This window comes from Scatophagus argus, chromosome 12, assembly GCF_020382885.2.
Source record: "Scatophagus argus isolate fScaArg1 chromosome 12, fScaArg1.pri, whole genome shotgun sequence".
Taxonomy (NCBI): Eukaryota; Metazoa; Chordata; class Actinopteri; family Scatophagidae; genus Scatophagus; species Scatophagus argus.
In genome coordinates this window covers 4,454,607-4,470,325 of record NC_058504.1, presented here as the reverse complement: position 1 = coordinate 4,470,325, position 15,719 = coordinate 4,454,607, and positions in this window count along the sequence as shown.

Genomic DNA, 15,719 nt, shown 5'->3' with positions numbered 1-15,719 from the left:
TTTCATACACACACACACAGTGTTTTCATATTGATCAGTAAAGCTGAAGAAGCAGCTTCTATCTTCATTAGCTTCATCATCTCATCTTCATAAGTTTAAGTCGGCATGAAGGTGAGAGATGAGATTTGCGTATGTGTGTTTGTGTATGTATGTGTGTTTGCATGTGCCTCTGTGTATTATTGTCAGCCTGCAGAGTTTCCATCTCTCAGTTGTCATCTGCATCTCATTCTTTCTGAATCCTTTAAGAGGCTTTCATGTCAATCACCTCCCCTCTGTCTCTGCTTCTGCATGTCAGTCTCTCTTTGCCACTGTTTTGACTGGAAGACACAAAACTGCAGAGTCATGGAGAGAAACTTTTCTTTGCATGAGCCACCTCCATGTTCTCCTCAACAAGCTAAGAAAAGTTAGGACCTTAAAATCTCAGGTGAAGGGGGAAAAAACACTCTCCTTCCTCAGTTTCACCACAAAATTGTTTCTCGACATCGGGTCACCACCTACGCATCTGCCATGTGGTGGACACTTTGGGTCTCACACAGCATCCTTGTAGACTTTGTGCCTGCAGTGTTTTGTGTGAGTAAAAGCCAGAATGGCCCCAAAGAGTCGGTAGCAGCCAGTTGTTTTAATGAGGCCACAGTGACAGCAAATACAGACAACAGAGTTGCTCTTATTTTTTTCTCTCTGTTTCAGTGACATTTTGTAAGTGGATTCCAACCACTGAAAAGAAAAACTGTCTGGTCAAATGTTGCAGGTTGAGCTCTGCCATCAGGTGTGTTGCACACCTTTTTTTTTTTTTTTTAATATTATACCATATTGTGGAAAAGCATTGTTAATAAGCTGTTCAGTTTTTGTAATTATGATTTTTAACAGGCAATTTAATTAGAAGAATAATCTCAACATTTCCTATGGCCTATTCTAGTATAGTGCAATAAAACTGGGAGAAAATAAATGAATAAAATTGGAGCAGTAGAGATCAACCCCTCGATTACTCATACTAACTGTGAGTTTTTTAATACACATTATACATCTATGCCTTTCATTCCCCCATTCTGCATCAGTACAAAATTAGTTCTGCAGTTGCATGTGGTCCATCACGCACCATTCTGTATATATCTGCCATTATCTCTCCTGCAGCAGTTCATATGACAGGAAGTGATGAGTGCCTCAAATGGGACAAAGACATTCTCAGGATTATCTTAACATGCTAAAATTTGATATTTAATCATGTTCATAACTGAACAAAAAGATAATTAGATAATTAGGGATGTTTTTCAAGAGTCATTAAGGTAGCACCTGTGTGGAAGTTCCATTTTTCAGTTGTGTACTGAAAGATATGCATAACCCTAGAGCACTTTTTGAACACTGGTGCAGACAGATGGACTATTTATTTAATGTCAAAAGGTTTCTTGAAAACTGAATAATTGAGGAGACGTAAAAAAATAGAGAAAGTCTGTCTTTGGTTTACAGAAAGAGAAGAAGAAAGCAATTTCATATTTTTATCGTTATAATGTACTATGTATATTGATTTTTTTTAATACAGAGAATGGTGCCGGCCCCCATTTTGATCAGTTGCAAGTGTAAATATTAATTGCAAACTTTGGTAATCAGTCCAAACACAGCAGCTTAACCTTAATGAATTTTAACAACAGTCACTTCTGTATTTGAATATTTCATCAGAGCTTGAAAAGACAGTTAGCCCAGAAGCATCATAAATACTTCTGTTTTGCTGATGTACATTTTTATGGCAGTTTTAGTTTTACTCACAGAGGGAAGTTAAACAAGCCCTGTACTTTAAGACTCTTCTCTGAGAATGATCAGTGGTGTGTGAGGCAGATAGGGGTGTTTTAATATTAGCACATGTGGGTGTACACCTGTGTGTGTGTGTGTGTGTGTGTGCGCACAACTCTCAGGGAAGTCTGACTTCCTGTGCTCAGTCTTTATGGTGTTGCTTATGGCTGTTAACTTTATGACCCCACAAGGGACAAACACACCATCTTATCACTCTCTCTCTCTTTCTTACACACACACACACACACACACACACACAGACAGACCTACACACTCTCTATCAGACATTGACATGTCCCATGGTGTGTGTTTCATGGGACAAACAGGACATTATGTTGACTAATCTGTTTGGACATCAGCTAAGAGAAATCACTGTTGACCTAAGTGGAGGGGAAGTGTCTCGCCTAAGGGCGAAAGTTATTCCTGCGGTTTAAGTCAAAGCACTCGGCCAAAAATGTCCACAAGCAATAATTGTTATAATACAGTGAAAACTGCACCAGTCAGCTCCGTGTGGAGCCTACTTGACCTGCTCTCCATTTAAAAGGTCTGAGCCCCCCACAAGAAATCTCATGATTCTGCCTCTCTTGAGGACATTGATTGATTGTTTCTAGAAACCTCTAAAACGAGTTAGAAAAAAATGGAAATAGATTTCAAAATCCGTTGGCAGGCTGTATAGTCTCAGGTTAAGCTAATATCCTTGCATCAGTATCACCACTGATAAGCAGCCTAAGTCGGTCCACCTTATGTCAAAAATACAAACTTTCCTTCTGTTGTTAGATTTGTCCACAGCTGCCGGCCCAGCTTTGAATTAGTAATACTCTAAAAATTAATGAAGGGCTTTCTTTCAAGGATATCAGGTAAACAATAGGTCAAATGGAGTTTCAGCTTATTGACTATGGTGAAGAAAATCTGCTTTTGTTTCTCTTTTTATACCTGTCTGATCCCACTGACCTCCATTGCCAAAGGGCTTGGATTAGTGAGGCACTGGCGCTTCATCAAACAGGATTTTCCATCAGTGGTGGGCAGAAGCAGCCTGATGGTGACTCATACAGAAAAAGCCTGCGTCGAACAGCAGCTTCATGGCAAGGATTTCCATATACTCTTTATCATTTTGAGTCTCCCATTTTTTCCTGCTTTTCTTATTGGCTTTTATTCTCTTTTTGTTTTGCTACTGCCTCAATCTGTTTTGGATGTGGTGGCAACCCAGTAGTCAGAGGTGGAACCAAGTCACTGTCACAGGTAAGTTTCACATCAAGAGTGACAAGTCTCAAGTCAAGTCCCAAGTCCTAAAATTTGAATTTGGAACACTGAGCTGTTCACCTGCTTCAAATTTCATTTCCTCCTGATACAAATTCTCTCTGTGTTCAGGTTTATTAGTCATGGCTGTACAGCGTAAACAGGAGGGGGCTGAGCACATGGCCCTGGGGTACTTCAGTTCAGCATTAGAGTGGAGGAGGTTAGACTGCCAGTCTGAACTGTCTGGGGTCTGCTAGTGAGGAAGGCCAATCACTAATTAAAGAGTTGGGTACTAAAGCTCAGAGTGTTAAGTTTTGCAATCAGTTTCATGAGAGATTTTATTGAATGTTGAGCTGACATCAACACAAACAGCATGTATATATTGTGTTATTTCCAAGGCAAGCGAAAACTGATGTCATTCCCAAGTCTGTGCATTAAGTAAGAAGCTGAAATCAGGATGTATTTGGCTGTATTAGCTTACATGCTGACTGGAAGCAGATGGATACAGCTAATGTGGCACAGTCCAAAGTGAACAAACAAACTTTTACCAGCAAGTAACTCACTTTAAAACTGCAAAATTCTTTTTTTTTTTTTTTTTAGAACAAGTGAAGTAACATTAATTAACAAGCTGTGGAGTTGTTGTGGGGTATTTTTGAACCTCTAATTTTTTAATTATAGGGACCGGCATGACTTTGCTTTCAGGTCTATGTTCGAGGGAGGCCCACTGTTATGTGCAGTGCAGCATTTGTCCTCAATATTTTTGTGAGATATTTTCATGAAAGGTCACACTTTAGAAGTCTAAAAAAGAGTTTCTTGTTCTCGCTTTGTGTTCTCACTTTCTCCACAGTCTTTCTCCTCTTGTGCATAGTGTGTACCTTACCTGTTTGTAACTTCAGATGTGTACTGGAGGGAATATTTTTCTGTGATTTACAAACTGATCGCTGAGCTGTGAAAAGCTTAATGCTGCAAACAAGGTGACCTGCTGGCAAAAAGGGGCGAAATAAACCACAACTTAGACAACGTTAGCTGCACGGTTTCAAATACTGCCAGGTTCTTTCCCTTTTCTCTCTGCCTCTTCTGTGTCTCAATAATAGCAAGGACACTGCATAACTGCACCTTGCAATGCACTCTTTTAAGTGTTTTCAGCACTTAATGGGCAAGTTCATCATAACACTAAACCTTGAAACACTTAGTTCTTTAAAGTGTTAAAGTCCCTTCTAGTTAAAAATGCATTCTTTTCTTCTAGTTGCTATAGTTAAATGTTTGAGCCTCGCTGTGTAGGATGTTGCATATGCAAGTCTGACACTATAAGAGTTCTTTTCACATTCAAGTGTAAATTTTCTCTGACCTCTGATTTTAAGAGGTGCAGCTTACGGACATGATTTGTGATACCATAAATACTTTGGAAGGCAATCATGGTCCAATATTCAATGTATACCAGTATGCTGTGGAAACTTGACCTCCAGTGCACACACACTGAGAATGAAGTAGGGGAAGTAGGAGCCATGTTGTGTCCACAGTTTAACTTGTTAAATGAAAAATAATTAGATATTCATAGATTCTAATATTTTTTTTAAAAAAACAAGAAGAAGTAGGTGCCATTTTAAAGATTTTAATGTGGTAGTTGTACTTTTTTCTTTTTTTGTAAATAATATCACACTCACGGGCAATTTTTATGAATGCCTTAATACGCTGGACTGGAACTGGAATGGGGGGGGGGCACCTTCTAATTAATGTCTATATATATAGATATAGGCATACATAGGCACATAGAATGCAGTGTCATTAAAGTCCCTGTTGGTGTAATAGTCAGGCGTCCCAATACTCTTGTCTATATAATGTATTTGTGTTTTCTTTTCTTTGAGGAACAGCACTGATAAACATGACTGCAACGGTCTAACGAAATAAAAAAGATGTTATACTGTCATCTATTTTATAGAGGTAATATAATGTATCTGTAATGGAAAACGGCTCTCTGAATGTAACTCATTCCGCCAGCAATACGCTGCTGCCTCTGTGTTTGCAGTCAGTGTGAGCTATGTACTGTTAAGTAAACAAAGTCATCTCCGGCAAAGTTATTGAAGATTTCTAAATAAATTACAATGTTATCTTCAGATCTTTGCTTACAATGTGGACATGATTCCAAGGATAGATTGTGTCTTTTGAAAAATAGTGTTGGTGAATTTCAAAGAGCAAAGCCTCTCCAAAAAAGAATATATCAGGTTTCAGAATGAAATCCTTGTCTGTTAGGATAGTAAAAGAACATCAAGGGTGAGTTGTGTTTCTGATTAAACTTGATTTTGCATGTTCTTAGAGTTCAGATTCTGTTTTGATGTTTTTAGCTGAAACACGTCTTGTAGTCTGGATTGTTCAGATGTTGACAGTTCTGACTGTGATAGGTAGCTTGTTCTTGGATTTCCAAGTCTGATGATAAGACTGTAGTACATAATACATCTCTGCAGTCCCTGTCTGCTCTGTCGAGTATTTCAGGTCCTTTTAGCAGAGAGCTAATTTTACCAAAAAAAGTCTGTAATGATATAAAGAGAAATGTTTCCCTGTGGAAGTGGTGGAGACCAAAACAGAATTAAAAAGGAGTGTGGATATTGGGCTTAAATTCGTCATGTTACCGGAAACACGACACAAATGCTTATGTTAATCTGCTATGCGGGCTCGATGCGTGATTATAACTTGGAGATACTTTAACAGGGTTGTGTTTTAGTTGCTCCCAAGTGAACAAAACAGTCACTTAATGCAGGTTTAATATGCTTTGCAGATTTCATGGCAAGCCAGAGAAAATCAGATTCAGAATGGTGACAAATTTAATAGGTGTCAAAGTATCTCCGTCAGGTGTTGGAGGATTATGAACCTCAGTTGACATATGGATGGGACGTGGTGACTGTGAAAGCCATAGCATATGATTTACATCATTTTCATGTTCATCAGTCTATTCACTGAAGCCTTGTACCCTGTCTAGAGGCTTCTGCATTTGTTATGTTTTTCTGCTCATTTATTTATCACTGTAGAGGGGGAAATTGCAAATGGCAAAATTGTTCACTCCCAAGTGGGCTGCTTTAAGGTCCACTGTGTTTTAGTTCCCTCTGAAGCTACGCAGCTCATTGTTCTCCCTCCTCTTTCTTACTCCTAGCATACTGCACTGGGTGTTTAGTGGAGTAACAGTGCTTGAGACTCTATGAGACAGGCAACCTTCTCTGTGCAGGTGAGAACAAGCAGCATGAGCTCATCAGGTTTTCTTTTGAGTTTACAAAGAGGCACTTTGGTGTCAGGAGTGGCTAAAATATTTAGGTCGGTAAAGCTTACAAAATGTGAGATCTGAAAGAAAAAGACATTTTTCATGTTCAAATTTTGTAGTCTTGATCAATAATAAAATGATTACACTTAAATTATATACTGGGGAAAGAATCAGAGTGAGGAAAAAATGTTTTGCAGAATTAACAAAAAGTTCCCTCAGGCTTTTAGTTTGAGATCCCTGCTCCACAGGAGAGAGATGATCCTCTGAATGTAAATATCCACAGTAAATTTTTTTCAATATGGGTACTGGTTATAATATGTCTTTCTTTCCACTTCTTAGTTGGCTTTTTGCATCTACTTGCTACACATTCCACTTTTTGTCATATACTGGTTAGGTTGAAGAGTTCAAATGCTAAAAAAATATAACAAGAATGCTAATGCTAGTGGCTCAGTGATTTCAGTCACACAGCAATATCAGCTTTAAGTTCACTAACATTAGTCACCATAAGATACTGGTTGCACCAGACGAATTGAGACTGTCACAACAAAACATTTTGTGGTGAGAGGCTGTCTGAATGTTGTGGGGAGAAGGACTCACCTTCCACTTTCTTTCCAACTTATTCTCTTAAGCAAGTATTTGTGTAATATTGCCAAGCTACAGTAATTGCAACAAACTCTACGCCAGCTGATTTTACTGTAGTTAAGCAGGAGTCTGGAATGATCCCATACAGTTAATCAAAAATGTATGGAGAATCCCCCAGCTCTGGTCTCTCATTTTTATTTGGTTGAACGACTTGTTTGCCCGGGCTAAGCTGACTAGCATGCCCATGGACAAAAACTGGTGCCCTGGAAAAACTCTTTAGAATTTCTGTTCTTCACATGCAAGTAGTAGACATGACAAGACTATTTTCACTGTAATCATAAGATTTACTTAGGGAGTGTTATACTAAACCAGTCGTCCTCTACAACATACATATACTGTTACACCCCTAATCTTATGTTAAGTCAGACCAAAGCAGCTGTTCATTTAATCGAGTGATCGAGGAATAAAGCAATTTATATTTTTGACTGGTTCTAAGGCAGAAACGCCAAGACAGTGAGCCAAAGTTCAGGTAAGCAGTGCAGTGCATTCATCCACATCTCTTATCTTTCTCACATTCATCAGTCACTCCTCTGGGCTTGTCCTCTTACACGAAGCCAAATTTTCAGAGTAAAAGCCAAATCTGCTGAATTCCAGCAGTGGCAGCGCTTGGGGTCACTCTGAGCACTGGAGCAATTCAGAAAACCACAGGGGACATCATCACCTTCCTCTCAGGTCCAGAGAGCAAGTGCTTGTGCAGACAGAGGCTGATTAGTGATTACTGGCGGTGCTGCAGTCGTGGAATGTGGCTGTTTGTTACCTGGCCAAGAGACCGCCCACCAGCCTGCAAGTGGCCGTTGTGTGTGTTCCTTCTTGGCAGACAACTCTCTCGCCTCCCAGCTCTCTGGCACTTAAGGTGCTCGTTCATATTGCTGTTCATCAGAAGTGTAATTGCCAAAAAAGTCAAATTTCAAGACCAATATCTTATTAATGTTCACCTATCTTTTCATTTTGCTGTCTTTCCTGTCTCTGTTTCTTTCTTTGGATCATATAGAACACAGCAAAAAAAAAGATGTCTTTAGAGAAGAAGAATTCACTTTCACTAATGTGAAAATTTTGTTTATGGTTACTGGTGTATGTAATTACACATCAAAATGATTTCTGTCTTAATTTATGTCTTTTTGTTCCAGTTTTCTTGCACAACCAGGGTTGTTTTTTATAGTCATTTGTCAGTGTCATCATTAATCATTTCTGGACTAATAAATAAATATAGGCACTGTTTCAGAACTGATATATATGGACTGAGGATGCTTTAGAATATATAGTCAACTTTGGGCCAGAATGACTTTATTATCAGAGTAATTTTAATCAGTTTCCTTGGCACAAGGACATTTGGACAAGAGGAGTCAGATATTTGAACCACCAACCAAGTTAATGGCCAACCTATTATATCACTTTAGTTGTCCATACTGATGACCCTTTTATTACCCAACTTAGCAGTTCCTCTCTGCTCTACATTACTGTTTTGGTTCAGTCTTGCTGCCCTAAAGAACCTTGTTTTTCCCTCTGCAGCAGGTAGAAAAAATCACTTGCTGGGAAAAGAGTTTATTACAACTACATTAAGATGAGATCCGTAATTTACACCTGCATTGCTTCAATGAAATCGTGTATGAAAAAGAAGCAGGTAGATAATTGGACACGAACAGGTTAGCCAAACCCCAAGCGGGAGTTGTCCGTCTTCATACGGCCAATGGTTTAAACAGGTTATCATCCATACAATAGATCCTCTCTTTGTGTTTAGCTGTGCTTCCAGTCTTCCAGTTTTGTGTCATTAGAAATTGATTGTTTGATCCAATCAATTTCTAATGACAGATCCAAACCTTTACATAAACTGTGTCAACATGGAAAATTGAAATGTGTGGGCACACCTGGGCCTTGTTAGAAAAGTCCGTCTTTTCAGGCCAGTGACTCATTCAGCTACACAGACCAAAGCTTGGATGAATGTATACATAAACAAACAGATAGTAGCTTACAAAAGGACACCTCTATACTTTGGGCCACAGTAGGGACTTCAACAGACAGATAAATGACAAATACCATCAACATCAAGTGATTTCACTGATTCTAAGTGAAACAAAAACCACACTGTGAAAAAGAGATTAATCAGACATCACCCTGTGTGCTTGATTGCGGTGAATACCTATAACATCTAGAGCTGGCATGAAATATCATGGATTATCACCAACATGTAGCTAAAAAGCTGGTAATTGACTTTAACCAGAGTCATTTAAATCATGTGACGGTGGTCACGTCGTCCTGTAGCTTATCATTGTTAAGATGCTGATGACACACTGTATACTCAATTCCTGTGTCTGCTAAGAGACATGAGAATTACTCCTGGCCTGTCCCTAGACCCTTCTCTTCTTCAGGCAATGCTGGAGAGTAAAGACCGTGACACAAAGCTTCTGTCTAGTTTTTGCCTCTGCTAGCCTTCTGTTGAGAATTTGTGTGTAATATAGTTCCTCCCTGCTTTGAACCTTCAGTCAAAATGCTCTATTCTCTTGTTTGCTTACTGCTCTTGGAGACCCTTCTCTGTCATGACAACTGAGTAAACGCCAACCACTAATGAAAAGTGCGTGAAAGCTCTGGAAAAAGTTTGGAAAAGTACAAGTCCTAAAAGTACAAGTGGGGATCCAAAGGATAAACCTGCCCATCGTATATTTGGTTCTCAAGTTCATTTTCTGTAGGAAAGCGAAAGAAAACAAGAGGCAGAGAAATCCAGTGAAGTGAATGATCTGAAATCTAGCAGCAGGAAACAAGCTGGTCCTCTTATCTCCTCTTCCAGTCCAGTTGAGGATCAGAAACCAGGATGAGAGAATGTGAAAGTAAAGGACTTAGAGTAGAGGATGCAGCAGCAGGTTGCTGACTGAATGACAGAGTCTAAGATTGTAGGAGAATATAAGAACCTTAGAATGACTACGGGAAGACATGCACAGAGAGGGAGAGAGACGCGGCAGATGAGAGGGTGAGGAAATAAAAGAGGTTGTGCTCGCTCATCTTCTTATCTCTTTCTTACAAATCCACTTTCAAATTGGAGACCATAGAAAAAGAGAGAGCGTGAGAGAGATCCAGGCAGGGATGAAGCAGTAGGTAGCAGCTCTTATCCTTCAGTTAAGTTTGAGCGCCAACAGATGGCATTGTAAAGCTGTCATCACTATAGCGTTAATAGAAAAACCTGATCCCATAATGCCACAGAGAAGAATGGAGGCCTTTCCTCTTCCTCCCTCTGTCTCCTCTCTCACTCATCCCTTTTGCTCAAGCCCACTCCATCAAATTAAATCATATTGGATTACTTCCTTTCCTAATCATATTACATCCTGGTTTCATATCCTGGAGCTCCCTGGATTGAATGCCTGCTAGCTTCGAAGGGGTCCGTAATATGTGTATTTAAATATCGGCTCAGTACAGAAAAGCACACCCACAAATTTTATCTCTGCATGCTAGAAAGAAATGGAGAGCTTTTGTGTCATGTGTAAAGGTTTGCTTCAGAAGTACATTTTCATGGCAACATAAGCTGTTGAAGCGGACCCCATCTTATCTACTTCGGGCTGAGCTGTGCTGATTGGTTATCACTGTGGACTGCAAGTCTTCCTGAGACTGTTATTTGATTGTTCGTGTTTCTGTATTTGACATACCTGTTTTCACTCCCTTAACTCAGGGCATCAGGGCATTGCTGCAACTTTTCACACAGTTTAGGCTTTGCAAAAGACTACACAGGCTTCAAGGACGAGTGTGTAGGATTTAAGGGGATCTTTTGGCAGAAAGTGAATGCAATATTTATAATAATGTTTTTATTCGTGTATGAGAGCCTGTTCTCCTGCACACTAAAGCATTCACACTTGACCTTTGAAGAGTTTGACTCTTGCCTTACTTGCAGAATCGAATTATTGTACTCTTAGAAATCTTGGTTGGATTACAGTACAAATGTTGAATATGAATACACCAATACCAGGATTTAAAGCAGAACATCGTATTGCAAGACGATGATCAATGTTATTCACTTCATCTGTCAGGGGGTTTTAATATTGTGATGAATCATTGTAGACAGAACAAATTCATTCATCATATGGACTGCTTGGCAAAGTTGTAGCCACTGTGACAGACAATGCATCACATTTTGCCAAGGCGTTTAAAATATATTAGCCTGTCAACTTGGAGTCTGACGCTGACCTGGAAAAAGACAGTGATGAGGATGTTACCTTCACAGATCTCACACAAGCCCTCTCCACTGAGACCGATGCACAGTTTACTCTTCACCTACATTACAGGTGTCCACGGCATATATTTAACATGACTCCCACTAGTGATGTTGAGAAACACTTAACCTCCAGTGCAGTCACCAGGGCTGTGCACAGGAGTGGTACTGTGAAATGCAACAGCCTTCAGACCAAGCCAAGTCGATCTACGGTTGCAACAGGGAATAAGGAGGATTTCAGTGCAGCTGAAAAAAGCTACTGATGCCATCATCCGCAAGATGGAATTGAAAATGAAATTGAAAGAGCTGAGTCTGTGCATCAAAATGGTAATTATTTACTTCTATCAAGTAATCAAGTAATAAGCAAAAGTAATACACATACTTTTTAAGGCAGTAGTAAGTAGAAAATATCTTATTACACATCCTGAGTAACTTGCCCAACACTACTAGTACAGTAAATGAATCTACTCTCTTTAACTGTATTAGGTTATTGCAACAAGCTCTAAAAGTACTTTTATAAGGCTTTATAGTTTTAGTGCCAATTAATAATGTCTTCCTCAAACAGCAATGCTACCTCCTCTGCTGCAGAGGAGGAAGATACATGAAACCATGTAACCACGCAGTTCTCTGCTTGGGCTGGTTTCAATATTTAAATTGATGAGTCGTAACAGAAGTGTAAAGATATGTTCCCTGTGGTGTCTTGTACACTGCCACAGATATTATATATATATTCAGATGTTGAAATCTGCATAATGGCAGTAAAAGAGTTAGTTATTTTTGTTTGTGATGTTTTGAAAACCAAAGGCACACTAGTCATACACATGCTTAACCTCTCCAGTGCACATGTAATATTTATAGATGTATCCCTATTTTCTTCAGGGGATAAACATCATCATACTGCTCAGAAATCATTAAAAAAAGTCTATTTAGCTTTCTGGCAGATCAAAGTTCACCAAGGTTGTGTTTTTTTTGTTTTTTTTGATCTCTTATCCCATCTTCCATCTTTCTTTCTCTTCTTACATATAAAACCTCTAGCTTGCTTCCATCCCATTTGTTTCTATTTTTACAGCTTCTTCCCACATTTCGTTATTCCTAAGTCATTGATTGAGTTTGTCTGGCACGCTTCATCCCCACACACAAACTGTCTCTTTATTTCATTCAGACAAACCACATTCACACATCTGTACCTCTGCATTGTGTTGAGCTATCTCAGCGTACTACAATAAACCAGTTGTGTTGTAGGCATAGGACTGCACTGTGAAACTGCCAGTAGGAACATTATATGTGTCTCAGTATGTGTGTTATCTCTCTGATTCTGTCCCTTTCCACCCCCTCATTTTCTCTCTCTTTCAGCCTGTCTCCTCCTCCTCTGCTCCCCTTAGAAACAAGATAAGTTTATTGAAAACTCTTTGTTGTTGCAGACCATTGTCTGTTGTCTCCTCTGAGTAACTTTATAGCCACAGTGATAGATGTGACCAGACCTTGAAAAGATCTATTAGTTAATTAACTTAATGGCGTGCATGTGAATATATGGTGTGTGCGAGCATGTGTGTGTATGTATGTATCCAAGGGTGTATGACCGGTGTGAATATGTGTATTTATGCATACTCTGAGCATGTATGCATGTTTGTGTGCTGTAAGTGAACTGAGCAACATAAAGAAAGAGGTTCATTACCTCTAAACCAGGAAGACAAATTAGACCCAATGGTCTGATTGTTTCTTCCCTCATAACTAATGATGCCGAGAGCTTCCAACCAAAGCACTCAGATCTGCACTTTTTCCCTACAGAGCCACCTTTACCACGTGAGTTACCAGGAAGCCTGTCGCACAGGTGGCCCTGGTGGTCTTGAGGTTAGAAAAGTGAGCGTGCGAGAGTGGAAAGTTGCCAGCTTGAATCTTTGCACCAGCTGGAGAAAATATGGGCTGGGGAAGGAAATTAACAAAAGGCAAAACAGCAGATTGTGGTGATATTGAGCTGCTGCCAGGTGTGAATTTGTGCGAGTGTGAATGTGGTGCAGGGCCTGACTGGAAAACAGCATGCAGCTCAATCAGCTTTTACCTCTTAATTATGCTTTGCCACTTGATAAAGATCAGCCTCTTGTAAAATGTGATGTAATGTCTCATCATGGAAATTCAGATAATTCAATTCAATTCCGTTTATTTATATAGCGGCAATTCACAACAAAAGTTATCTCGTGACACTTTCCAATTAGAGCAGGTCTAGACCAAACTCTTTAATTAAATTGTAATACAGAGAACCCAACATCCCCCCTTGAGCAAGCACTTGGAGACAGTGGCGAGGAAAAACTGTCTTTTAGAAGGCAGAAACCTCGGAGCAGACCCGGCTTAAGATGGGCGGCCATCTGCCTTGACCGCTTGGGTTGAGATAATCATTGATAAGTTAAATGGTGAAATTTACTTATTCAAGGGAAAAACTTATTTCAAGGGATGCAGGAGTTTTCTCTGGTTTTCTTGCTCCCCTAAGAAACCACGGCAAGAGAAATTGTGGGGATGCTCAATAAGTACAACCAAACATAATTAATTCAGGCTACTCATTCAGTGGGAAAAGGTCTTATTCATAAAAACCAGTGTTGTAGTCTTAGAACAAGCGTACTCCCCAGATTTAGGGTTATACTCCTGGAGCATTGTGAGTCAGCAAACAATATCAAAATCAATGCAGACTACATTACTCACAATGTAGCTTGACAGTTTCACATTCAGGTGTGTTATGTTAATAGCAGCTGTATGCAACCAGGAGTCGCTGGTCCACATTCCCAGATGTAGTTCATTTTCAAACTTGTAGTCTTCAGCCCCATCCAAAGCTGATGTTGCTTGAACACATTTATCAAACTGCAAGCAGCTTCCACACAAGCCACACAAAAGGCTTTATACTGTTTTCGCATAAACACGAGTATTTCACAAGATGTTTACATTCAATACTGAAATCTGATGCTTATGAGAGCAAGAGAAAGTATCTGCCAGTTGGGAGAGAAAATTCAATTTGTTTCCAATACCGCTGAACATGTTTTCTAGAAACAAGCACTACAATCTTATATTCATAATAAAAAAGAAAAAGGCACTTTACTCATTGCTATCAAGAATGTAACACATGAAACCAGAACATTTGTGCTACAAGGTGACCTGCACTTGGATCAACTTACACACACACACAATATGCAGATTTCACTTGTTTAGGGTAAAAAAATCTGATTATTGTTTTAGTTCCCATCAAGTATCTGCTGAGTGGCAGGCAAACAACTTTGAATGTGTACTCTGAATGTGTTGTATGCAAATGCATGCACTGTAGTGGCTTCAAGGAGGACTTGTGAGAAAGTCATGCTCTGTGTCTGCGTGGGCTCTGAGAAAGGTGTGTGTGTGTGTGTGGGAAGAGAACTGGGCTGTCAGCAACATACTGAGGATCCTCCTTCAGTGTCCAGCCTGAACGGCTAGAGAGATTTAGGAAGAGAGAAAGAAAGAAAGATTGGAGGTGTGTGGAGAAGTGTGGGTTGAGGGAAAGGCCATCAGGGATGGGAGGATACATGCGGGGGAGATAAACACAAGGGAGACCAGGAAGAAAAAGAGTGGAGGTGCACCTTAGTTCATATGAAGGATATGAGAGTTCCTCTATTTATTGGTTGTAAGTCACACACGTCAGTGTTCAGTAGTTATTATGAAGGCCTTAGCAGTAACATCACCTCTGGGTGATTAAAGGTCTGTGCTAAGAAAACTCTCGAATGTACTGTAAATAAAAAGAAACTCTTAATTGGAAATTCCAGATTTTTACAACCTTGGTTTTTTTTCATTGTTTTGTCTCTGTGAGTTATGCTGAGAGGTGCAGTGAAGAGTAAACATAAGTTTGAGCTTTTACAACCACCAGTTTTGTCTTCTGTTCTGTTACAGCATCTTGTTGTGTGCACACAGCAGTCATTATTCCACCCTCCACCCATCCTGGTGTGATACGTATAAATGCATGGTCGCATCATTGTGTTGAATTTAATGTGTTTTGTGTGAGAACATGTCATTGTATGTGATTGTGGATTTAATTGTAAACTGCTGTTTGCTACGAGGGGGAGTATTTGGTCACCGTGAAAGCAGCTTTTGAGAGGTATCTTATCTCATGGCAATTTACGCCTCGTTATCATAATAGATAGGAACCATAAGAAATATTGGTTTAACAATTTTTGAAAGGTTTTGATAATATACTTCCCATTTCTACAAGAAAACTTTTGAGGTTCGTTGGTTCATTGTGACCCTTTACAGTTAATTATCGAGCGAAATTACAAGAAACTTGTAGGTGGAATTTTTATTAATGTAAAACCTCTCCATTTGTTGAAAATATACACCTTAGAGGAGTTTGAGAGTTTTTATATCCAATCAAAATTACCCTGCATGTTCTTCTGCATGTTCAGTTTTACAGTGTCATTAAGATTTAAGCTGAGGTTATCATTACAGCTGTAAAGAATAAAGGACCTAAAGTTGATAACTGTGGAACCCCTTGGTCAATTTATACTTTCACTTATAGTGCAAGTTTCATTTACAGCTCAATGTACAATTTAAAATAACATAGTTTCCCTACTTCTTCTGCACGTGGAAAGTTTATTTAGTTTGATTCCC